The 26,327-nt window shown below is 50.5% G+C and overlaps 1 protein-coding gene across 2 annotated transcripts in view; it reads left to right on the top strand.

Moving 5' to 3' along the window:
- Window positions 1-5,151: 5,151 nt before the first annotated feature.
- Window positions 5,152-26,327, top strand: part of LOC134356973 (solute carrier family 41 member 1) — a 79,655-nt gene continuing 58,479 nt past the window's right edge. Inside the window, exon 1 of one of the 2 annotated variants that reach the window (XM_063068258.1) lies at window positions 5,152-5,255. The gene's annotated coding sequence lies outside the window, so the exon portion shown is untranslated. The remainder of the gene's footprint in view (window positions 5,256-26,327) is intronic. The other variant, XM_063068263.1, reaches the window with a different exon arrangement.

The raw sequence follows: 26,327 nt of genomic DNA, 5'->3' as shown, positions 1-26,327 counted from the left end.
TTATTTTGTAGTACTGATTTGTAACAGGGTGACACATCAGGCAGCATCCGCCCAAACAGGAGGTTTTGCACCTCAATCTCACACGTTTGGCGGGGCCAGAGGTGGTCTTCCCCAGACTGACGCCGCCAACAGAATCCGAGGGTTACGAATAAGTAAATAGACTGATAGATAGAAAGGATTACATGACAGGATGCTCCCAACAGTGGGAGAGTCTGTGCCAGCCCGTACAGGACCCAAACCACAAATGCTCCAGGCCAAATGAACGCAGGCTATGGGTCTAGAATTGGTCTCCCAATAAGGAGATGCCCACAAGACTTGGGATGAGGGGGATTTTTATTTTCTCCCCGGGAAGGTGAACCTGTGGAATTATCCATCACAGAAAGCAGTTGTTGGCAAATCATTAAGGAATTCCGGGAGTGAGATGTAGAGGGATCGAGAAGTGACGGTTCTACAATCCCACCCGCTCAGTCTCACCCATCGCCAGCCAAGCTTGACAAAGTCAGCAACATCAAAGTACATGCAGTATATTGTGGCAAACAGAGTCATTCCCGGTTAATTATAACACATCGGGACCAGTACATTTTAGTGCATTTAAGCGGTTGCCTCAATTTGCTGAAGTTTCATGGAAATAGTTAAAAAGGTGTAAAAAGATAAACTACCACTTAACTGAGAAACAAATTATATATTTAAAAGAAGTACAGAACAAATTGGAACACTATCAATACTACTACTGTACTATAAAACTGTACAAGTTCCTAATAGTTATCGATGGAGGAATTCATTCAGTGTATGCTGCCATGTTTTTTAATTGACTGTAAATGAACAAAATCAGTGCAGACAGTGGACTATCTTCATTCAATGCTTTTGATAATTGCATCCTTCAAATCTTCATTTTCATTGTAACATTCAAGATGATTGTAGATACCTTCAAATTCCTCATAGTTTCTAACTGTTGAAGTAGTGAAGTCATTTAATTTCCACTCCCGGCGGTTTCTGGAATCTTCAAGCTTGAATGCTTGAAACCACAGTGAGCAGAACAGTTCCGAATTGTCTTAGTATTTATTTCTCACCAACTCTCAGTGACCAAAAAAACACTGCCTTTTAAGACAAACACATGCAACTGACACTATTTAAAATCTCTTTCGTTCTAAGCACGTAGTGTTTAACGCACGTAAAACGTCTGTTAGAAACTGTTTGGCAACAGCCTCTGTTGTGTGTGTAACGCACTGTGAGGCTTCACTGCAGCTGGTACAGGAGCCCGATGGCTACAGGCCACTGTCATGGAGTCGGTCCAGCACTGAACCAGGAGCCCGATGTCTGCAGGCCACAGCCACAGAGTCACTCTACGTTTTGATTTAGATGTAATTAATGAACCTGAATCTGTAATACTGGCTACCATCAACAGATCACTCACAACACACTGGACCATTGCTACACCACCAAGAAGAATGCCCTGTGCTATTCCACGCCCTCACTTCGGGAAGTCTGATCACCTGGCTGTACTTCTACTCCCTGAGTATAGGCAGAGACTGAAGACTGCAGCACCAGCAGTGAGGACAAAGAAGGTATGGACAAGGGAAGCACAGAAGTGCCAACAGGACTGCTTTGAATTGGTGGACTAGACTATATTCATGGCTTCATCTTTGAACCTGGATGAATATGCTGCAGTTGTTACCAACTTCATTAAAACCTGTGTGGATGAGTGTGTGCCTACAAAGACTTACTGTACATTCCCAAACCAAAATCCGTGGATGAACCAGGAGGTACGTCGTCTGCTGAAGACTAGATCTGTGGCATTCAAGTCTGGCAACCCAGGCCTGTACCAGAAAACCAGGTATGATTTGTGGAGGGCTAATTCAAGGGCGAAGGGACAATTTCGAACGAGATTGGAGGCGACATCGGATGCACGGCAACTCTGGCAGGGTCTGCAAGACATTACTTCCTACCAAGTGAAACCCAATAGTGATGCTTCACTACCAGATGAACTCAACACCTTCTATGCTCGCTATGAAATGGAGAACACAACTACAGCTGTGAAGATCCCTGCTGCACCTGATGACCCTGTGATCTCTGTCTCGGAGGCTGATGTTAGACTGTCTTTAAAGAGAGTGAACCCTCGCAAGGCGGAAGGTCCCGATGGAGTACCTGGTAAGGCTCTGAAAACCTGTGCCAACCAACTAGTGGGAGTATTCAAGAACATTTTCAACCTCTCACTGCTATGGGCGGAAGTTCCCACTTGCTTCAAAAAGGCTACAATTATACCAGTGCCTAAGAAGAATAATGTGAGCTGCCTTAATGACTATCACCCGGTAGCACTCACATCAACAGTGATGAAATGCTTTGAGGGGTTGGTCATGACTAGACTGAACTCCTGCCTCAGCAAGGACCTGGACCCATTGCAATTTACCTATCTCCACAATAGATCAACAGCAGATGCAATCTCAATGGCTCTCCACACGGCTTTAGACCACCTGGACAACGCAAGCACCTACATCGGGATGCTGTTCATTGACTGTTGCTCAGCATTTAATACCATCATTCCCACAATCCTGACTGAGAAGTTGCAGATCCTGGGCCTCTGTACCTCCCTCTGCAATTGGATCCTCAACTTCCTAACCGGAAGACCACAATCTGTGCAGATTGGTGATAACATATCCTCCTTGCTGACAATCAACTCTGGTGCACCTCAGGGGTGTGTGCTTAGCCCACTGCTCTACTCTCTATATACCCATGACTGTGTGGCTAGTCATAGCTCAAATACCATCTACAAATTTGCTGATGATACAACCATTGTTGGTAGACTCTCAGATGGTACCAAGAGGACATACAGGAGTGAGATATGCCAACTAGTGAAGTGGTGTCACAGCAACAACCTGGCACTCAACGTCAGTAAGATGAAAGAGCTGATTGTGGACTTCAGGAAGGGTAAGACGAAGGAGCACATACCAATCCTCACAGAGGGATCAGAAGTGGAGAGAGTGAACAGCTTCAAGTTCCTCGGTGTCAAGATATCTGAGGATCTAACCTGATCCCAATATATCGATGCAGCTAAAGATAAGGCAAGACAGCATCTATACTTTATTAGCAGCTTGAAGAGATTTGACATGTCAACAAATACACTCAAAAACTTTTATATTTGGACCGTGGAGAACATTCTGACAGGCTGCATCGCTGTCTGGTATGGAAGGGTTACTGCACAGGACCGAAAGAAGCTGCAGAGGGTTGTAAATCTAGTCAGCTCCATCTTGGGTACTAGCCTACAGAGTACCCAGGACATCTTCAAGGAGCGGTGACTCAGAAAGACAGCGTCCATTATTAAGGACCTCCAGCACCCAGGGCATGCCCTTTTCGCACTGTTACCATCAGGAAGGAGGTACAGAGCCTGAAGGCACACACTCAGTGATTCAGGAACAGCTTCCCCTCTGCCATCCGATTCCTAAATGGACATCGAACCCTTGGACACTTCCTCACTTTTTAAATATATATTATTTCTGTTTTTTGCATGATTTTTAATGTATTCAATATACATATACTGCAGTTGATTTATTTATTATTATTATTAATATTTTAATTTGTTTTCTTCTATATTATGTATTGCATTGAGCTGCTGCTGCTAAGTTAACAAATTTCATGTCACATGCCGGTGATAATAAACCTGATTCTGATTCTGATGTTGGAAAGGTATCCATTCTGCTGAGGCTCTCTCTCGACAGAGTCAGGGATTCGAGCCTTTGAGGAATTCGGGCTCCCGGTTTCCGCAGGTCAATTTTCAGAGCTTCCAGATCTGTCTCTATGCTGCCCCGATGAGGAAATTATGCATCTTCCATCGGTCCCCAACCCTTCTCCACTCCAAACCACCCCCACCAAAACATCACTTTTATTTTGCCCCACTTGACAGCTAAAGATTTAGATTAGATGACCTTTATCAGTCCTATAGACATCAAGACGTATATGAGCACGTGGCCATGTGGTTAAGGCATTGGACTAGTGACCTGAAGGTCGTGAGTTCGAGCCCCAGCCGAAGCAGCGTGTGTGTCCTTGAGCAAGGCACTTAATCACACATTGCTCTGTGACGACACTGGTGCCAAGCCGTATGGGTCCTAATGCCCTTCCCTTGGACAACATTGGTGTCGTGGAGAGGGGAGACTTGCAGCATGGGCAACTGCTGGTCTTCCATACAACCTTACCCAGGCCTGCGCCCTGGAGAGTGAAGACTTTCCAGGTGCAGATCCATGGTCTCACAAGACTAACGGATGCCTTTATTATATGTCAAAACATGAAAAGATACACTCAGCGGCCACTTTATTAGGTACACCGGCTGCTTGTTAATGCAAATATCTAATCAGCCAATCATGTGGCAGCAACTCATGCATAAGAGCATGCAGACATGGTCAAGAGGTTCAGTTGTTCCCCAAACATCGGAATGGGATCTAAGTGACCTTGACTGTGGAATGATTGTTGGTGCCAGATGGGGTGGTCAGAATATCTCAGAAACTGCTGATCTCCTGGAATTTTCACGCACAACAGTCTCTAGAGTTTCCAGAGAGTGGATGTGAAAAACAAATAAAAGCATCCAGTGAACGGCAGTTCTGTGAGTGGAAACACCTTTTTAATGAGAGAAGTCGGAGGAGAAAGTCCAGACGGGTTAAAACTGACAGGAAGGTGACAGTAACTGAAATAACCACGCATTACAACGGTGATATGCAGAAGAGCAACTCGGGATGCACAGCATATCGAACCTTAAAGTGGATGGGCTACAGCAGCAGAAGACTACAAACATACACTCCGTGGCTATTTTGTTAACTACAGGAGGTACATAATAAAGTGGCCGCAGATTGTACTGTGAAATGAGTCATATGTGTCAACGACCAGCATAGTCTGAGGTTCTGTAAGGTTCTGGCACAGAGCCAGTGTGACCTTTCACCTGTCAAAGATCACCCAATGCTCACCCGTACCCGGAGGCTCGAGGGAATCCCAATCCCGCTTTAGGCAATGATGCGGGGTAAATGGTCTCTCTCTCCCTCTAAATGTCATCTGAACCTGCTTCAGTGATTCACAACCTGCCAACAGAGCTGAAATATGAAACTGAGCACTGTCAAAAATAGCCGGCCCATTCCGAGAAAGGCTGTGGATGTGACAGTGTTCACTGGGGGCTGGTCGAGTCCTGACCAGAACAGCCTTCGCTGGGGAATGGTCAAGTCCTGACTACTTGAGGCCAGAATGTCCCTATCACATACCTAAAGCTCCAAAGAAAGGTATTTACAATTCCAATTTTCATCCTTTTTTCTGGCACAGTATTTCTTGCTAAGAGTTTGGGAGTTTGGTTCAAAACGTTCAGACCCTTGGGATCCTGAGACGTTAGCAGCACGTTTTATTTCTGGACTTGTGGATTTCCTGCAGTACTTTCATGACAATAATAAAGAGCAGAATTGTAAAGTTGAAAAGTAAAATATTGGAGCATTGTGTTCAGTTCTGGTCGCCTCACTATAGGAAGGACGTGGAGCTTTAGAGAGGGTGCGGAGGAGGCTTACCAGGGTGCTGCCTGGATTAGAGAGCATCTCTTAGGAAAGGCTGAGTGAGCTCGGGCTTTTCTCTTTGGAGTGAGGGAGGACGAGAGGAGACCTGTGCCATGAAGAAGGGTCTCGGCCCGAAACGTCGACTGTTTACTCTTTTCCATAGGTGCTGTCTGGCCTGCTGAGTTCCTCCAGCGATCTGCGTGTGTCGAGAGGAGACTTGATGGAGGTGTAGAAGATGATAGGAGACATAGGTAGAGTGGACAGGCAGACATTTCCCCAGGATAATGGCAAATACCAGGGGGTAACATTTTAAGGTGTTTGGAGGGATGTGTAGGAGAGACGTCACGGGTAGGTTATTTACACTTTACACAGAGTGATGGGTGTGTGGAACACGTGTCAGGGTGGTGGTAGAGGCAGTATGCTAGGCACATTTAATAGACTCTTAGATTGGCATATGGATGATAGAAAACCGTGTGTACGTGTTGGCAGCTGTGTGCTCACAAACTCTTCAGTGGGCCTACTCCTCACCCTCGTCCTGCCATTTGGGCACACACTCCTCACCCCCGTCACTCCTCACCCCAGTCCTGCCATCCGGGCACACACTCGTCACCCCCGTCACTCCTCACCCTCGTCCTGCCATCTGGGCACACAGTCCTCACCCCCGTCCTGCCATCCGGGCACACACTCCTCACCCCCGTCACTCCTTACCCCCGTCCTGCCATCCGGGCACACAATGGACCCTGGATTTTCTGCAGTGCTGGTTCAGATGCCCCCTACCCCCATGATCGCAGGTGTATGTCAGTTTGTCACTACCTGCCCTCGATGCCCCCAGTCCAATTCCTGCAACCAGCGGCCCTCTAGACTCGTGTGGCCTCGCCAGTCCCGCATCGCCACGGATTTCATCACAGGTCTGCCACCTTCCGATGGGGCCACGATCATCGTGGCAGTGGTGGACCAGTTCTCCAAAGCGGCCCACTTCATTGCTGTTCCCAAACTTCTGTCAGATGCTGAGACAGCAGACCTGGTTCTCCAATGAAGTTCACTTCCTTGGCTTCCCCCCAGACATTGTGTCAGACTGGGGCCCACAATTCGTCTCCTGTTTCTGGCGAGCTTTCTGCTCCCTCCTCCGCACCTCAGTGAGTTTGTCCTCTGGTTATCATCTGTCCGCAGACCAACGGTCAGTCAGAAAGAGCCACTCGGGCCAACGGTCAGTCAGAAAGAGCCAATCAGACCAACGGTCAGTCAGAAAGAGCCAATCAGATCAACGGTCAGTCAGAAAGAGCCACTCGGGCCAACGGTCAGTCAGAAAGAGCCAATCAGACCAACGGTCAGTCAAAAATAGCCAATCAGACCAACGGTCAGTCAGAAAGAACCAATCGGGTGATGGATGAGTTTCTGTGATGCTTCACCGCCTCTAACCCTTCCACATGGATGGAGTATCTGCTCTGGGCCGAACTGTCCCACAATCTACACACCTCCCCTGCCACAGGTATATCACCTTTTGAAGTGCTTCAGGGCTACCAACCCCCATTGTTCCCTATGGAAGAGCCAGTGGTAGAGTTCCAAGTCCCCCTGGGCACCAGTTCGCCAATGCTGGAATACTTGGACGAGGGCACGAAGGGCCATCTCAGCTGCCAGCTGGTCAACTGCTGTTGGTGCCCAACCAGACTCCTCCGGCCTGGGGACCATTCCCTATCCACCCGAGATCTTCCCCTCTGCACTGACTCCTGCAAGCTCTCATCCCAGCTCTTTGGTTCCTTTAAGATTACCCATGGCATCAACCCAGTCACTTGCCATCTCCAGCTGCCACCATCCCTCAGGACCACACCTACCTTGACATGTCCTGCCTCAAGACTATTAATGAGGTTCCATCAATCCTCCTGAACCTGCACCTCCAGAACCAAAGATGGTGGAGGGTGGTCCAGCGTACGTGGTTTGCCAGCTGATGTCGTGGATGAGGTGTGCGGCAGCTAGTCAACTGGGAAGGCTACAGCCTGGAGGAGAGATCTTGGGTGCCGTCCAGTTTCATTCTGAATCCATTGCTTATTGAGTTCCACCGGACTCAGCCGGTTTGTCCTGGGCCGTAGGGTGCCGGTTGTAGGATGGAAGGTTCTGCCTGGCCTGCACCTCCCAGTTTCCACACACTAACAGGAGTCATGTGCCACTAGTTTCCAACTCCTCGCCTGCAGCCTGTTCAAACCCAGCTCTCATGCACAACCCTTGCTCACTCATTGAACCAGCTCTCATCACTCAGCCTCAGCCCGTTGCTCTGCGCCTTCAGTTACCTTGTTGCTTGTCGTGTGAAGTATCTGTTCTCTCTTGTTTTGTGGCCTTCGGGCTTTGTTAATTTGAAGTTTATTAGTAAAAGATCATTTAGTGCTAAATTGTCTCCACTGCTCTGTGTTTGGGTCAATTCTCCTCCGTGTTTCATGGCAGGTACACGTAATTATTGGAAAATTTATTGAACAATTACATGTATATAAGTGATCATATAAAAATTATAAGCACGAATAGGAAAGTTAAACTGCAAGAAAAATACTAGAAAAAAATAACAATTTTACACCTTGAAGTAGCTGATAACAGACGATTGAACAATTAACATCTTTGTGATGTTAGATGTGTGGTGGAGAGTATATTGTCTGGTTAGATCACAGTCTCAGATGGAAACACCAAGGTCCTTGAATGAAAAAGAGTAGTGGATACGGCCCAGTCCATCACAGGTAGACCCTCCCCACCATTGAACACATCTACACGGAGCAGAAAGCAGAATTCATCATTGGGACCCCCACCACTCAGCTCATCTCTCTTCTCACTGCCGCCATCAGGAGGAAGATACAGGAGCCTCATGACCCACATCGCCAGGCTCAGGAACAGTTATTACCCTTCAACCATCAGGTCCCACACCGTCGGGCTCAGGAACAGTTATTACCCCTCAACCATCAGGTCCCACACCACCAGGTTCAGGAACAGTTATGACCCTACAACCATCAGGTCCCACACCACCAGGTTCAGGAACAGTTATTACCCCTCAACCATCAGGTCCCACACCACCAGGTTCAGGAACAGTTATTACCCCTCAACCGTCAGGTCCCACACCACCAGGTTCAGGAACAGTTATTACCCCTCAACCATCAGGTCCCACACCACCAGGTTCAGGAACAGTTATTACCCCTCAACCATCAGGTCCCACACCACCAGGTTCAGGAACAGTTATTACCCCTCAACCGTCAGGTCCCACACCACCAGGTTCAGGAACAGTTATTGCCCTACAACCATCAAGTCCCACACCACCAGGTTCAGGAACAGTTATTACCCGACAACCATCAGGTCCCACACCACCAGGTTCAGGAACAGTTATTACCCCACAACCATCAGGTCCCACACCACCAGGTTCAGGAACAGTTATTACCCTACAACCATCAGGTCCCACACCACCAGGTTCAGGAACAGTTATTACCCCTCAACCATCAGGTCCCACACCACCAGGTTCAGGAACAGTTATTAACCCTCAACCATCAGGTCCCACACCACCAGTGTCAGGAACAGTTATTACCCCTCAACCATCAGGTCCCACACCACCAGGTTCAGGAACAGTTATTACCCTACAACCAACAGGTCCCACACCACCAGGTTCAGGAACAGTTATGACCCTCCAACCACCAGATCCCACACCACCAGGTTCAGGAACAGTTATTGCCCCTCAACCATCAGGTCCCACACCACCAGGTTCAGGAACAGTTATCACCCCTCAACCATCAGGTCCCACACCACCAGGTTCAGGAACAGTTATTACCCCTCAACCATCAGGTCCCACACCACCAGGTTCAGGAACAGTTATTACCCCTCAACCATCAGGTCCCACACCACCAGGTTCAGGAACAGTTATTACCCCTCAACCATCAGGTCCCACACCACCAGGTTCAGGAACAGTTATTACCCCTCAACCATCAGGTCCCACACCACCAGGTTCAGGAACAGTTATTACCCCTCAACCATCAGGTCCCACACCACCAGGTTCAGGAACAGTTATCACCACTCAACCATCAGGTCCCACACCACCAGGTTCAGGAACAGTTATCACCCCTCAACCATCAGGTCCCACACCACCAGGTTCAGGAACAGTTATTACCCTACAACCATCAGGTCCCACACCACCAGGTTCAGGAACAGTTATTACCCTACAACCATCAGGTCCCACACCACCAGGTTCAGGAACAGTTATTACCCCTCAACCATCAGGTCCCACTTCACCAGGTTCAGGAACAGTTATTACCCCTCAACCATCAGGTCCCACACCACCAGATTCAGGAACAGTTATTACCCCTCAACCATCAGGTCCCACACCACCAGATTCAGGAACAGTTATTACCCCTCAACCATCAGATCCCACACCACCAGGTTCAGGAACAGTTATCACCCCTCAACCATCAGATCCCACACCACCAGGTTCAGGAACAGTTATTGCCCCTCAACAATCAGGTCCCACACCACCAGGTTCAGGAACAGTTATTACCCCTCAACCATCAGGTCCCACACCACCAGGTTCAGGAACAGTTATTACCCCTCAACCATCAGGTCCCACACCACCAGGTTCAGGAACAGTTATTACCCCTCAACCATCAGGTCCCACACCACCAGGTTCAGGAACAGTTATTACCCCTCAACCATCAGGTCCCACACCACCAGGTTCAGGAACAGTTATCACCCCTCAACCATCAGGTCCCACACCACCAGGTTCAGGAACAGTTATCACCCCTCAACCATCAGGTCCCACACCACCAGGTTCAGGAACAGTTATTACCCTACAACCATCAGGTCCCACACCACCAGGTTCAGGAACAGTTATTACCCCTCAACCATCAGGTCCCACTTCACCAGGTTCAGGAACAGTTATTACCCCTCAACCATCAGGTCCCACACCACCAGATTCAGGAACAGTTATTACCCCTCAACCATCAGGTCCCACACCACCAGGTTCAGGAACAGTTATTACCCTACAACCAACAGGACCCACACCACCAGGTTCAGGAACAGTAATGACCCTCCAACCATCAGATCCCACACCACCAGGTTCAGGAACAGTTATTACCCCTCAACCATCAGATCCCACACCACCAGGTTCAGGAACAGTTATTGCCCCTCAACCATCAGGTCCCACACCACCAGGTTCAGGAACAGTTATTACCCCTCAACCATCAGGTCCCACACCACCAGGTTCAGGAACAGTTATTACCCCTCAACCATCAGGTCCCACACCACCAGGTTCAGGAACAGTTATTACCCCTCAACCACCAGGTCCCACACCACCAGGTTCAGGAACAGTTATTACCCCTCAACCATCAGGTCCCACACCACCAGGGTCAGGAACAGTTATCACCCCTCAACCATCAGGTCCCACACCACCAGGTTCAGGAACAGTTATCACCCCTCAACCATCAGGTCCCACACCACCAGGTTCAGGAACAGTTATTACCCTACAACCATCAGGTCCCACACCACCAGGTTCAGGAACAGTTATTACCCCTCAACCATCAGGTCCCACACCACCAGGTTCAGGAACAGTTATTACCCCTCAACCATCAGGTCCCACACCACCAGGTTCAGGAACAGTTATTACCCCTCAACCATCAGGTCCCACACAACCAGGTTCAGGAACAGTTATCACCCCTCAACCATCAGGTCCCACACCACCAGGTTCAGGAACAGTTATCACCCCTCAACCATCAGGTCCCACACCACCAGGTTCAGGAACAGTTATTACCCTACAACCATCAGGTCCCACACCACCAGGTTCAGGAACAGTTATTACCCCTCAACCATCAGGTCCCACACCACCAGGTTCAGGAACAGTTATTACCCCTCAACCTTCAGGTCCCACACCACCAGGTTCAGGAACAGTTATTATCCCTCAACCATCAGGTCCCGCACCACCAGGTTCGGGAACAGTTATTACCCCTCAACCATCAGGTCCCACACCACCAGGTTCAGGAACAGTTATTACCCCTCAACCATCAGGTCCCACACCACCAGGTTCAGGAACAGTTATTACCCCTCAACCGTCAGGTCCCACACCACCAGGTTGAGGAACAGTTATTACCCCTCAACCATCAGGTCCCACACCACCAGGTTCAGGAACAGTTAGTACCCCTCAACCGTCAGGTCCCACACCACCAAGTTCAGGAACAGTTATCACCCCTCAACCGTCAGGTCCCACACCACCAGGTTCAGGAACAGTTATTACCCCTCAACCGTCAGGTCCCACACCACCAGGTTCAGGAACAGTTATTACCCCTCAACCATCAGGTCCCACACCACCAGGTTCAGGAACAGTTATTACCCCTCAACCATCATGTCCCAGACCACCAGGTTTAGGAACAGTTATTGCCCTACAACCATCAGGTCCCACACCACCAGGTTCAGGAACAGTTATTACCCAACAACCATCAGGTCCCACACCACCAGGTTCAGGAACAGTTAGTACCCCTCAACCGTCAGGCCCCACACCACCAGGTTCAGGAACAGTTATTACCCCTCAACCGTCAGGTCCCACACCACCAGGTTCAGGAACAGTTATTACCCCTCAACCGTCAGGTCCCACACCACCAGGTTCAGGAACAGTTATTACCCCTCAACCATCAGGTCCCACACCATCAGGTTCAGGAACAGTTATTACCCCTCAACCATCAGGTCCCACACCACCAGGTTCAGGAACAGTTATTACCCCTCAACCATCAGGTCCCACACCACCAGGGTCAGGAACAGTTATTACCCCTCAACCATCAGGTCCCACACCACCAGGTTCAGGAACAGTTAGTACCCCTCAACCGTCAGGTCCCACACCACCAAGTTCAGGAACAGTTATCACCCCTCAACCGTCAGGTCCCACACCACCAGGTTCAGGAACAGTTATTACCCCTCAACCGTCAGGTCCCACACCACCAGGTTCAGGAACAGTTATTACCCCTCAACCATCAGGTCCCACACCACCAGGTTCAGGAACAGTTATTACCCCTCAACCATCATGTCCCAGACCACCAGGTTCAGGAACAGTTATTGCCCTACAACCATCAGGTCCCACACCACCAGGGTCAGGAACAGTTATTACCCCTCAACCATCAGGTCCCACACCACCAGGTTCAGGAACAGTTAGTACCCCTCAACCGTCAGGTCCCACACCACCAAGTTCAGGAACAGTTATCACCCCTCAACCGTCAGGTCCCACACCACCAGGTTCAGGAACAGTTATTACCCCTCAACCGTCAGGTCCCACACCACCAGGTTCAGGAACAGTTATTACCCCTCAACCATCAGGTCCCACACCACCAGGTTCAGGAACAGTTATTACCCCTCAACCATCATGTCCCAGACCACCAGGTTCAGGAACAGTTATTGCCCTACAACCATCAGGTCCCACACCACCAGGTTCAGGAACAGTTATTACCCAACAACCATCAGGTCCCACACCACCAGGTTCAGGAACAGTTAGTACCCCTCAACCGTCAGGCCCCACACCACCAGGTTCAGGAACAGTTATTACCCCTCAACCGTCAGGTCCCACACCACCAGGTTCAGGAACAGTTATTACCCCTCAACCGTCAGGACCCACACCACCAGGTTCAGGAACAGTTATTACCCCTCAACCATCAGGTCCCACACCATCAGGTTCAGGAACAGTTATTACCCCTCAACCATCAGGTCCCACACCACCAGGTTCAGGAACAGTTATTACCCCTCAACCATCAGGTCCCACACCACCAGGGTCAGGAACAGTTATCACCCCTCAACCATCAGGTCCCACACCACCAGGTTCAGGAACAGTTATCACCCCTCAACCATCAGGTCCCACACCACCAGGTTCAGGAACAGTTATTACCCTACAACCATCAGGTCCCACACCACCAGGTTCAGGAACAGTTATTACCCCTCAACCATCAGGTCCCACACCACCAGGTTCAGGAACAGTTATTACCCCTCAACCATCAGGTCCCACACCACCAGGTTCAGGAACAGTTATTACCCCTCAACCATCAGGTCCCATACAACCAGGTTCAGGAACAGTTATCACCCCTCAACCATCAGGTCCCACACCACCAGGTTCAGGAACAGTTATCACCCCTCAACCATCAGGTCCCACACCACCAGGTTCAGGAACAGTTATTACCCTACAACCATCAGGTCCCACACCACCAGGTTCAGGAACAGTTATTACCCCTCAACCATCAGGTCCCACACCACCAGGTTCAGGAACAGTTATTACCCCTCAACCTTCAGGTCCCACACCACCAGGTTCAGGAACAGTTATTATCCCTCAACCATCAGGTCCCGCACCACCAGGTTCGGGAACAGTTATTACCCCTCAACCATCAGGTCCCACACCACCAGGTTCAGGAACAGTTATTACCCCTCAACCATCAGGTCCCACACCACCAGGTTCAGGAACAGTTATTACCCCTCAACCGTCAGGTCCCACACCACCAGGTTGAGGAACAGTTATTACCCCTCAACCATCAGGTCCCACACCACCAGGTTCAGGAACAGTTAGTACCCCTCAACCGTCAGGTCCCACACCACCAAGTTCAGGAACAGTTATCACCCCTCAACCGTCAGGTCCCACACCACCAGGTTCAGGAACAGTTATTACCCCTCAACCGTCAGGTCCCACACCACCAGGTTCAGGAACAGTTATTACCCCTCAACCATCAGGTCCCACACCACCAGGTTCAGGAACAGTTATTACTCCTCAACCATCATGTCCCAGACCACCAGGTTCAGGAACAGTTATTGCCCTACAACCATCAGGTCCCACACCACCAGGTTCAGGAACAGTTATTACCCAACAACCAACAGGTCCCACACCACCAGGTTCAGGAACAGTTAGTACCCCTCAACCGTCAGGCCCCACACCACCAGGTTCAGGAACAGTTATTACCCCTCAACCGTCAGGTCCCACACCACCAGGTTCAGGAACAGTTATTACCCCTCAACCGTCAGGTCCCACACCACCAGGTTCAGGAACAGTTATTACCCCTCAACCATCAGGTCCCACACCATCAGGTTCAGGAACAGTTATTACCCCTCAACCATCATGTCCCAGACCACCAGGTTCAGGAACAGTTATTGCCCTACAACCATCAGGTCCCACACCACCAGGTTCAGGAACAGTTATTACCCAACAACCATCAGGTCCCACACCACCAGGTTCAGGAACAGTTATCACCCCTCAACCATCAGATCCCACACCACCAGGTTCAGGAACAGTTATTGCCCCTCAACCATCCGGTCCCACACCACCAGGTTCAGGAACAGTTATTACCCTACAACCATCAGGTCCCACACCACCAGGTTCAGGAACAGTTATTACCCCTCAACCATCAGGTCCCACTCCACCAGGTTCAGGAACAGTTATTACCCCTCAACCATCAGGTCCCACACCACCAGAGTCAGGAACAGTTATTACTCCTCAACCATCAGGTCCCACACCACCAGGTTCAGGAACAGTTATTGCCCTACAACCATCAGGTCCCACACCACCAGGTTCAGGAACAGTTATTACCCGACAACCATCAGGTCCCACACCACCAGGTTCAGGAACAGTTATTACCCCACAACCATCAGGTCCCACACCACCAGGTTCAGGAACAGTTATTACCCTACAACCATCAGGTCCCACACCACCAGGTTCAGGAACAGTTATTACCCCTCAACCATCAGGTCCCACACCACCAGGTTCAGGAACAGTTATTACCCCTCAACCATCAGGTCCCACACCACCAGGTTCAGGAACACTTATCACCCCTCAACCATCAGATCCCACACCACCAGGTTCAGGAACAGTTATTACCCCTCAACCATCAGGTCCCACTCCACCAGGTTCAGGAACAGTTATTACCCCTCAACCATCAGGTCCCACACCACCAGATTCAGGAACAGTTATTACCCCTCAACCATCAGGTCCCACACCACCAGGTTCAGGAACAGTTATTACCCTACAACCAACAGGTCCCACACCACCAGGTTCAGGAACAGTTATGACCCTCCAACTATCAGATCCCACACCACCAGATTCAGGAACAGTTATTACCCCTCAACCATCAGATCCCACACCACCAGGTTCAGGAACAGTTATCACCCCTCAACCATCAGATCCCACACCACCAGGTTCAGGAACAGTTATTACCCCTCAACCATCAGGTCCCACACCACCAGGTTCAGGAACAGTTATTACCCCTCAACCATCAGGTCCCACACCACCAGGTTCAGGAACAGTTATTACCCCTCAACCATCAGGTCCCACACCACCAGGTTCAGGAACAGTTATCACCCCTCAACCATCAGGTCCCACACCACCAGGTTCAGGAACAGTTATCACCCCTCAACCATCAGGTCCCACACCACCAGGTTCAGGAACAGTTATTACCCTACAACCATCAGGTCCCACACCACCAGGTTCAGGAACAGTTATTACCCTACAACCATCAGGTCCCACACCACCAGGTTCAGGAACAGTTATTACCCCTCAACCATCAGGTCCCACTCCACTAGGTTCAGGAAGAGTTATTACCCCTCAACCATCAGGTCCCACACCACCAGATTCAGGAACAGTTATTACCCCTCAACCATCAGGTCCCACACCACCAGGTTCAGGAACAGTTATTACCCTACAACCAACAGGTCCCACACCACCAGGTTCAGGAACAGTTATGACCCTCCAACCATCAGATCCCACACCACCAGGTTCAGGAACAGTTATTACCCCTCAACCATCAGATCCCACACCACCAGGTTCAGGAACAATTATCACCCCTCAACCATGAGATCCCACACCACCAGGTTCAGGAACAGTTATTGCCCCTCAACCATCAGGTCCCACACCACCAGGTTCAGGAACAGTTATTACCCCTCAACCATCAGGTCCCACACCACCAGGTTCAGGAACAGTTATTACCCCTCAACCATCAGGTCCCACACCACCAGGTTCAGGAACAGTTATTACCCCTCAACCATCAGGTCCCACACCACCAGGTTCAGGAACAGTTATTACCCCTCAACCATCAGGTCCCACACCACCAGGTTCGGGAACAGTTATCACCCCTCAACCATCAGGTCCCACACCACCAGGTTCAGGAACAGTTATCACCCCTCAACCATCAGGTCCCACACCACCAGGTTCAGGAACAGTTATTACCCTACAACCATCAGGTCCCACACCACCAGGTTCAGGAACAGTTAGTACCCCTCAACCATCAGGTCCCACACCACCAGGTTCAGGAACAGTTATTACCCCTCAACCATCAGGTCCCACACCACCAGGTTCAGGAACAGTTATTACCCCTCAACCATCAGGTCCCACACCACCAGGTTCAGGAACAGTTATTACCCCTCAACCATCAGGTCCCACACAACCAGGTTCATGAACAGTTATCACCCCTCAACCATCAGGTCCTACACCACCAGGTTCAGGAACAGTTATCACCCCTCAACCATCAGGTCCCACACCACCAGGTTCAGGAACAGTTATTACCCTACAACCATCAGGTCCCACACCACCAGGTTCAGGAACAGTTATTACCCCTCAACCATCAGGTCCCATACCACCAGGTTCAGGAACAGTTATTACCCCTCAACCTTCAGGTCCCACACCACCAGGTTCAGGAACAGTTATTTTCCCTCAACCATCAGGTCCCGCACCACCAGGTTCGGGAACAGTTATTACCCCTCAACCATCATGTCCCAGACCACCAGCTTCAGGAACAGTTATTGCCCTACAACCATCAGGTCCCACACCACCACGTTTAGGAACAGTTATTACCCAACAACCATCAGGTCCAACACCACCAGGTTCAGGAACAGTTATCACCCCTCAACCATCAGATCCCACACCACCATGTTCAGGAACAGTTATTGCCCCTCACCATCAGGTCCCACACCACCAGGTTCAGGAACAGTTATTACCCTACAACCATCAGGTCCCACACCACCAGGTTCAGGAACAGTTATTACCCCTCAACCATCAGGTCCCACACCACCAGGTTCAGGAACAGTTATTACCCCTCAACCATCAGGTCCCACACCACCAGGTTCAGGAACAGTTATTACCCCTCAACCATCAGGTCCCACACCACCAGAGTCAGGAACAGTTATTACTCCTCAACCATCATGTCCCAGACCACCAGGTTCAGGAACAGTTATTGCCCTACAACCATCAGGTCCCACACCACCAGGTTCAGGAACAGTTATTACCCAACAACCAACAGGTCCCACACCACCAGGTTCAGGAACAGTTAGTACCCCTCAACCGTCAGGCCCCACACCACCAGGTTCAGGAACAGTTATTACCCCTCAACCGTCAGGTCCCACACCACCAGGTTCAGGAACAGTTATTACCCCTCAACCGTCAGGTCCCACACCACCAGGTTCAGGAACAGTTATTACCCCTCAACCATCAGGTCCCACACCATCAGGTTCAGGAACAGTTATTACCCCTCAACCATCATGTCCCAGACCACCAGGTTCAGGAACAGTTATTGCCCTACAACCATCAGGTCCCACACCACCAGGTTCAGGAACAGTTATTACCCAACAACCATCAGGTCCCACACCACCAGGTTCAGGAACAGTTATCACCCCTCAACCATCAGATCCCACACCACCAGGTTCAGGAACAGTTATTACCCCTCAACCATCAGGTCCCACACCACCAGGTTCAGGAACAGTTATTACCCTACAACCATCAGGTCCCACACCACCAGGTTCAGGAACAGTTATTACCCCTCAACCATCAGGTCCCACTCCACCAGGTTCAGGAACAGTTATTACCCCTCAACCATCAGGTCCCACACCACCAGGTTCAGGAACAGTTATTACCCCTCAACCATCAGGTCCCACACCACCAGGTTCAGGAACAGTTATCACCCCTCAACCATCAGGTCCCACACCACCAGGTTCAGGAACAGTTATTGCCCCTCAACCATCAGGTATTCAGGAACAGTTATTACCCTACAACCATCAGGTCCCACACCACCAGGTTCAGGAACAGTTATTACCCCTCAACCATCAGGTCCCACTCCACCAGGTTCAGGAACACTTATTACCCCTCAACCATCAGGTCCCACACCACCAGATTCAGGAACAGTTATTACCCCTCAACCATCAGGTCCCACACCACCAGGTTCAGGAACAGTTATTACCCAACAACCAACAGGTCCCACACCACCAGGTTCAGGAACAGTTATGACCCTCCAACCATCAGATCCCACACCACCAGATTCAGGAACAGTTATTACCCCTCAACCATCAGATCCCACACCACCAGGTTCAGGAACAGTTATCACCCCTCAACCATCAGGTCCCACACCACCAGGTTCAGGAACAGTTATTACCCCTCAACCATCAGGTCCCACACCACCAGGTTCAGGAACAGTTAGTACCCCTCAACCATCAGGTCCCACACCACCAGGTTCAGGAACAGTTATTACCCCTCAACCATCAGGTCCCACACCACCAGGTTCAGGAACAGTTATCACCCCTCAACCATCAGGTCCCACACCACCAGGTTCAGGAACAGTTATCACCCCTCAACCATCAGGTCCCACACCACCAGGTTCAGGAACAGTTATTACCCTACAACCATCAGGTCCCACACCACCAGGTTCAGGAACAGTTATTACCCTACAACCATCAGGTCCCACACCACCAGGTTCAGGAACAGTTATTACCCCTCAACCATCAGGTCCCACTCCACCAGGTTCAGGAACAGTTATTACCCCTCAACCATCAGGTCCCACACCACCAGATTCAGGAACAGTTATTACCCCTCAACCATCAGGTCCCACACCACCAGGTTCAGGAACAGTTACAACCAACAGGTCCCACACCACCAGTTCAGGAACAGTTATGACCCTCCAACCATCAGATCCCACACCACCAGGTTCAGGAACAGTTATTACCCCTCAACCATCAGATCCCACACCACCAGGTTCAGGAACAATTATCACCCCTCAACCATGAGATCCCACACCACCAGGTTCAGGAACATTATTGCCCCTCAACCATCAGGTCCCACACCACCAGGTTCAGGAACAGTTATTACCCCTCAACCATCAGGTCCCACACCACCAGGTTCAGGAACAGTTATTACCCCTCAACCATCAGGTCCCACACCACCAGGTTCAGGAACAGTTATTACCCCTCAACCATCAGGTCCCACACCACCAGGTTCAGGAACAGTTATTACCCCTCAACCATCAGGTCCCACACCACCAGGTTCAGGAACAGTTATCACCCCTCAACCATCAGGTCCCACACCACCAGGTTCAGGAACAGTTATTACCCTACAACCATCAGGTCCCACACCACCAGGTTCAGGAACAGTTAGTACCCCTCAACCATCAGGTCCCACACCACCAGGTTCAGGAACAGTTATTACCCCTCAACCATCAGGTCCCACACCACCAGGTTCAGGAACAGTTATTACCCCTCAACCATCAGGTCCCACACCACCAGGTTCAGGAACAGTTATTACCCCTCAACCATCAGGTCCCACACAACCAGGTTCAGGAACAGTTATCACCCCTCAACCATCAGGTCCCACACCACCAGGTTCAGGAACAGTTATCACCCCTCAACCATCAGGTCCCACACCACCAGGTTCAGGAACAGTTATTACCCTACAACCATCAGGTCCCACACCACCAGGTTCAGGAACAGTTATTACCCCTCAACCATCAGGTCCCATACCACCAGGTTCAGGAACAGTTATTACCCCTCAACCTTCAGGTCCCACACCACCAGGTTCAGGAACAGTTATTTTCCCTCAACCATCAGGTCCCGCACCACCAGGTTCGGGAACAGTTATTACCCCTCAACCATCATGTCCCAGACCACCAGCTTCAGGAACAGTTATTGCCCTACAACCATCAGGTCCCACACCACCACGTTTAGGAACAGTTATTACCCAACAACCATCAGGTCCAACACCACCAGGTTCAGGAACAGTTATCACCCCTCAACCATCAGATCCCACACCACCATGTTCAGGAACAGTTATTGCCCCTCACCATCAGGTCCCACACCACCAGGTTCAGGAACAGTTATTACCCTACAACCATCAGGTCCCACACAACCAGGTTCAGGAACAGTTATTACCCCTCAACCATCAGGTCCCACACCACCAGGTTCAGGAACAGTTATTACCCCTCAACCATCAGGTCCCACTCCACCAGGTTCAGGAACAGTTATTACCCCTCAACCATCAGGTCCCACACCACCAGAGTCAGGAACAGTTATTACTCCTCAACCATCATGTCCCAGACCACCAGGTTCAGGAACAGTTATTGCCCTACAACCATCAGGTCCCACACCACCAGGTTCAGGAACAGTTATTACCCAACAACCAACAGGTCCCACACCACCAGGTTCAGGAACAGTTAGTACCCCTCAACCGTCAGGCCCCACACCACCAGGTTCAGGAACAGTTATTACCCCTCAACCGTCAGGTCCCACACCACCAGGTTCAGGAACAGTTATTACCCCTCAACCGTCAGGTCCCACACCACCAGGTTCAGGAACAGTTATTACCCCTCAACCATCAGGTCCCACACCATCAGGTTCAGGAACAGTTATTACCCCTCAACCATCATGTCCCAGACCACCAGGTTCAGGAACAGTTATTGCCCTACAACCATCAGGTCCCACACCACCAGGTTCAGGAACAGTTATTACCCAACAACCATCAGGTCCCACACCACCAGGTTCAGGAACAGTTATCACCCCTCAACCATCAGATCCCACACCACCAGGTTCAGGAACAGTTATTACCCCTCAACCATCAGGTCCCACACCACCAGGTTCAGGAACAGTTATTACCCTACAACCATCAGGTCCCACACCACCAGGTTCAGGAACAGTTATTACCCCTCAACCATCAGGTCCCACTCCACCAGGTTCAGGAACAGTTATTACCCCTCAACCATCAGGTCCCACACCACCAGGTTCAGGAACAGTTATTACCCCTCAACCATCAGGTCCCACACCACCAGGTTCAGGAACACTTATCACCCCTCAACCATCAGATCCCACACCACCAGGTTCAGGAACAGTTATTGCCCCTCAACCATCAGGTCCAACACCACCAGATTCAGGAACAGTTATTACCCTACAACCATCAGGTCCCACACCACCAGGTTCAGGAACAGTTATTACCCCTCAACCATCAGGTCCCACTCCACCAGGTTCAGGAACACTTATTACCCCTCAACCATCAGGTCCCACACCACCAGATTCAGGAACAGTTATTACCCCTCAACCATCAGGTCCCACACCACCAGGTTCAGGAACAGTTATTACCCTACAACCAACAGGTCCCACACCACCAGGTTCAGGAACAGTTATGACCCTCCAACCATCAGATCCCACACCACCAGATTCAGGAACAGTTATTACCCCTCAACCATCAGATCCCACACCACCAGGTTCAGGAACAGTTATCACCCCTCAACCATCAGATCCCACACCACCAGGTTCAGGAACAGTTATTACCCCTCAACCATCAGGTCCCACACCACCAGGTTCAGGAACAGTTAGTACCCCTCAACCATCAGGTCCCACACCACCAGGTTCAGGAACAGTTATTACCCCTCAACCATCAGGTCCCACACCACCAGGTTCAGGAACAGTTATCACCCCTCAACCATCAGATCCCACACCACCAGGTTCAGGAACAGTTATCACCCCTCAACCATCACGTCCCACACCACCAGGTTCAGGAACAGTTATTACCCTACAACCATCAGGTCCCACACCACCAGGTTCAGGAACAGTTATTACCCTACAACCATCAGGTCCCACACCACCAGGTTCAGGAACAGTTATTACCCCTCAACCATCAGGTCCCACTCCACCAGGTTCAGGAACAGTTATTACCCCTCAACCATCAGGTCCCACACCACCAGATTCAGGAACAGTTATTACCCCTCAACCATCAGGTCCCACACCACCAGGTTCAGGAACAGTTATTACCCTACAACCAACAGGTCCCACACCACCAGTTTCAGGAACAGTTATGACCCTCCAACCATCAGATCCCACACCACCAGGTTCAGGAACAGTTATTACCCCTCAACCATCAGATCCCACACCACCAGGTTCAGGAACAATTATCACCCCTCAACCATGAGATCCCACACCACCAGGTTCAGGAACAGTTATTGCCCCTCAACCATCAGGTCCCAGACCACCAGGTTCAGGAACAGTTATTACCCCTCAACCATCAGGTCCCACACCACCAGGTTCAGGAACAGTTATTACCCCTCAACCATCAGGTCCCACACCACCAGGTTCAGGAACAGTTATTACCCCTCAACCATCAGGTCCCACACCACCAGGTTCGGGAACAGTTATCACCCCTCAACCATCAGGTCCCACACCACCAGGTTCAGGAACAGTTATCACCCCTCAACCATCAGGTCCCACACCACCAGGTTCAGGAACAGTTATTACCCTACAACCATCAGGTCCCACACCACCAGGTTCAGGAACAGTTAGTACCCCTCAACCATCAGGTCCCACACCACCAGGTTCAGGAACAGTTATTACCCCTCAACCATCAGGTCCCACACCACCAGGTTCAGGAACAGTTATTACCCCTCAACCATCAGGTCCCACACCACCAGGTTCAGGAACAGTTATTACCCCTCAACCATCAGGTCCCACACAACCAGGTTCATGAACAGTTATCACCCCTCAACCATCAGGTCCTACACCACCAGGTTCAGGAACAGTTATCACCCCTCAACCATCAGGTCCCACACCACCAGGTTCAGGAACAGTTATTACCCTACAACCATCAGGTCCCACACCACCAGGTTCAGGAACAGTTATTACCCCTCAACCATCAGGTCCCATACCACCAGGTTCAGGAACAGTTATTACCCCTCAACCTTCAGGTCCCACACCACCAGGTTCAGGAACAGTTATTTTCCCTCAACCATCAGGTCCCGCACCACCAGGTTCGGGAACAGTTATTACCCCTCAACCATCATGTCCCAGACCACCAGCTTCAGGAACAGTTATTGCCCTACAACCATCAGGTCCCACACCACCACGTTTAGGAACAGTTATTACCCAACAACCATCAGGTCCCACACCACCAGGTTCAGGAACAGTTATCACCCCTCAACCATCAGATCCCACACCACCAGGTTCAGGAACAGTTATTGCCCCTCAACCATCAGGTCCCACACCACCAGGTTCAGGAACAGTTATTACCCTACAACCATCAGGTCCCACACAACCAGGTTCAGGAACAGTTATTACCCCTCAACCATCAGGTCCCACACCACCAGGTTCAGGAACAGTTATTACCCCTCAACCATCAGGTCCCACTCCACCAGGTTCAGGAACAGTTATTACCCCTCAACCATCAGGTCCCACACCACCAGAGTCAGGAACAGTTATTACTCCTCAACCATCAGGTCCCACACCACCAGGTTCAGGAACAGTTATTACCCCTCAACCATCAGGTCCCACACCACCAGGTTCAGGAACAGTTATTACCCCTCAACCATCAGGTCCCACACCAGCAGGTTCAGGAACAGTTATTACCCTACAACCATCAGGTCCCACACCACCAGGTTCAGGAACAGTTATTACCCCTCAACCATCAGGTCCCACACCACCAGGTTCAGGAACAGTTATTACCCCTCAACCATCAGGTCCCACACCACCAGGTTCAGAAACAGTTATCACCCCTCAACCATCAGGTCCCACACCACCAGGTTCAGGAACAGTTATCACCCCTCAACCATCAGGTCCCACACCACCAGGTTCAGGAACAGTTATTACCCTACAACCATCAGGTCCCACACCACCAGGTTCAGGAACAGTTAGTACCCCTCAACCATCAGGTCCCACACCACCAGGTTCAGGAACAGTTATTACCCCTCAACCATCAGGTCCCACACCACCAGGTTCAGGAACAGTTATCACCCCTCAACCATCAGGTCCCACACCACCAGGTTCAGGAACAGTTATTACCCTACAACCGTCAGGTCCCACACCACCAGGTTCAGGAACAGTTAGTACCCCTCAACCATCAGGTCCCACACCACCAGGTTCAGGAACAGTTATTACCCCTCAACCATCAGGTCCCACACCACCAGGTTCAGGAACAGTTATTCCCTACAACCATCAGGTCGCACACCACCAGGTTCAGGAACAGTTATTACCCCTCAACCATCAGGTCCCACACCACCAGGTTCAGGAACAGTTATTACCCCTCAACCATCAGGTCCCACACCACCAGGTTCAGGAACAGTTATCACCCCTCAACCATCAGGTCCCACACCACCAGGTTCAGGAACAGTTATCACCCCTCAACCATCAGGTCCCACACCACAAGGTTCAGGAACAGTTATTACCCTACAACCGTCAGGTCCCACACCACCAGGTTCAGGAACAGTTAGTACCCCTCAACCATCAGGTCCCACACCACCAGGTTCAGGAACAGTTATTACCCCTCAACCATCAGGTCCCACACCACCAGGTTCAGGAACAGTTATTCCCTACAACCATCAGGTCGCACACCACCAGGTTCAGGAACAGTTATTACCCCTCAACCATCAGGTCCCACACCACCAGGTTCAGGAACAGTTATTACCCCTCAACCATCAGGTCCCACACCACCAGGTTCAGGAACAGTTATTACCCCTCAACCATCAGGTCCCACACAACCAGGTTCATGAACAGTTATCACCCCTCAACCATCAGGTCCTACACCACCAGGTTCAGGAACAGTTATCACCCCTCAACCATCAGGTCCCACACCACCAGGTTCAGGAACAGTTATTACCCTACAACCATCAGGTCCCACACCACCAGGTTCAGGAACAGTTATTACCCCTCAACCATCAGGTCCCATACCACCAGGTTCAGGAACAGTTATTACCCCTCAACCTTCAGGTCCCACACCACCAGGTTCAGGAACAGTTATTATCCCTCAACCATCAGGTCCCGCACCACCAGGTTCGGGAACAGTTATTACCCCTCAACCATCATGTCCCTGACCACCAGCTTCAGGAACAGTTATTGCCCTACAACCATCAGGTCCCACACCACCAGGTTTAGGAACAGTTATTACCCAACAACCATCAGGTCCCACACCACCAGGTTCAGGAACAGTTATCACCCCTCAACCATCAGATCCCACACCACCAGGTTCAGGAACAGTTATTGCCCCTCAGCCATCAGGTCCCACACCACCAGGTTCAGGAACAGTTATTACCCTACAACCATCAGGTCCCACACCACCAGGTTCAGGAACAGTTAGTACCCCTCAACCGTCAGGTCCCACACCACCAGGTTGAGGAACAGTTATTACCCCTCAACCATCAGGTCCCACACCACCAGGTTCAGGAACAGTTATTACCCCTCAACCGTCAGGTCCCACACCACCAGGTTCAGGAACAGTTATTACCCCTCAACCATCAGGTCCCACACCACCAGGTTCAGGAACAGTTATTACCCCTCAACCATCATGTCCCAGACCACCAGGTACAGGAACAGTTATTGCCCTACAACCATCAGGTCCCACACCACCAGGTTCAGGAACAGTTATTACCCAACAACCATCAGGTCCCACAGCACCAGGTTCAGGAACAGTTATCACCCCTCAACCATCAGATCCCACACCACCAGGTTCAGGAACAGTTATTGCCCCTCAACCATCAGGTCCCACACCACCAGGTTCAGGAACAGTTATTACCCTACAACCATCAGGTCCCACACCACCAGGTTCAGGAACAGTTATTACCCCTC

Source organism: Mobula hypostoma, chromosome 15 (assembly GCF_963921235.1).
Source record: "Mobula hypostoma chromosome 15, sMobHyp1.1, whole genome shotgun sequence".
Lineage (NCBI taxonomy): Eukaryota > Metazoa > Chordata > Chondrichthyes > Myliobatiformes > Myliobatidae > Mobula > Mobula hypostoma.
Note: the sequence above shows the minus strand (reverse complement) of the source record. Positions and strands in the feature narration are given on the sequence as shown.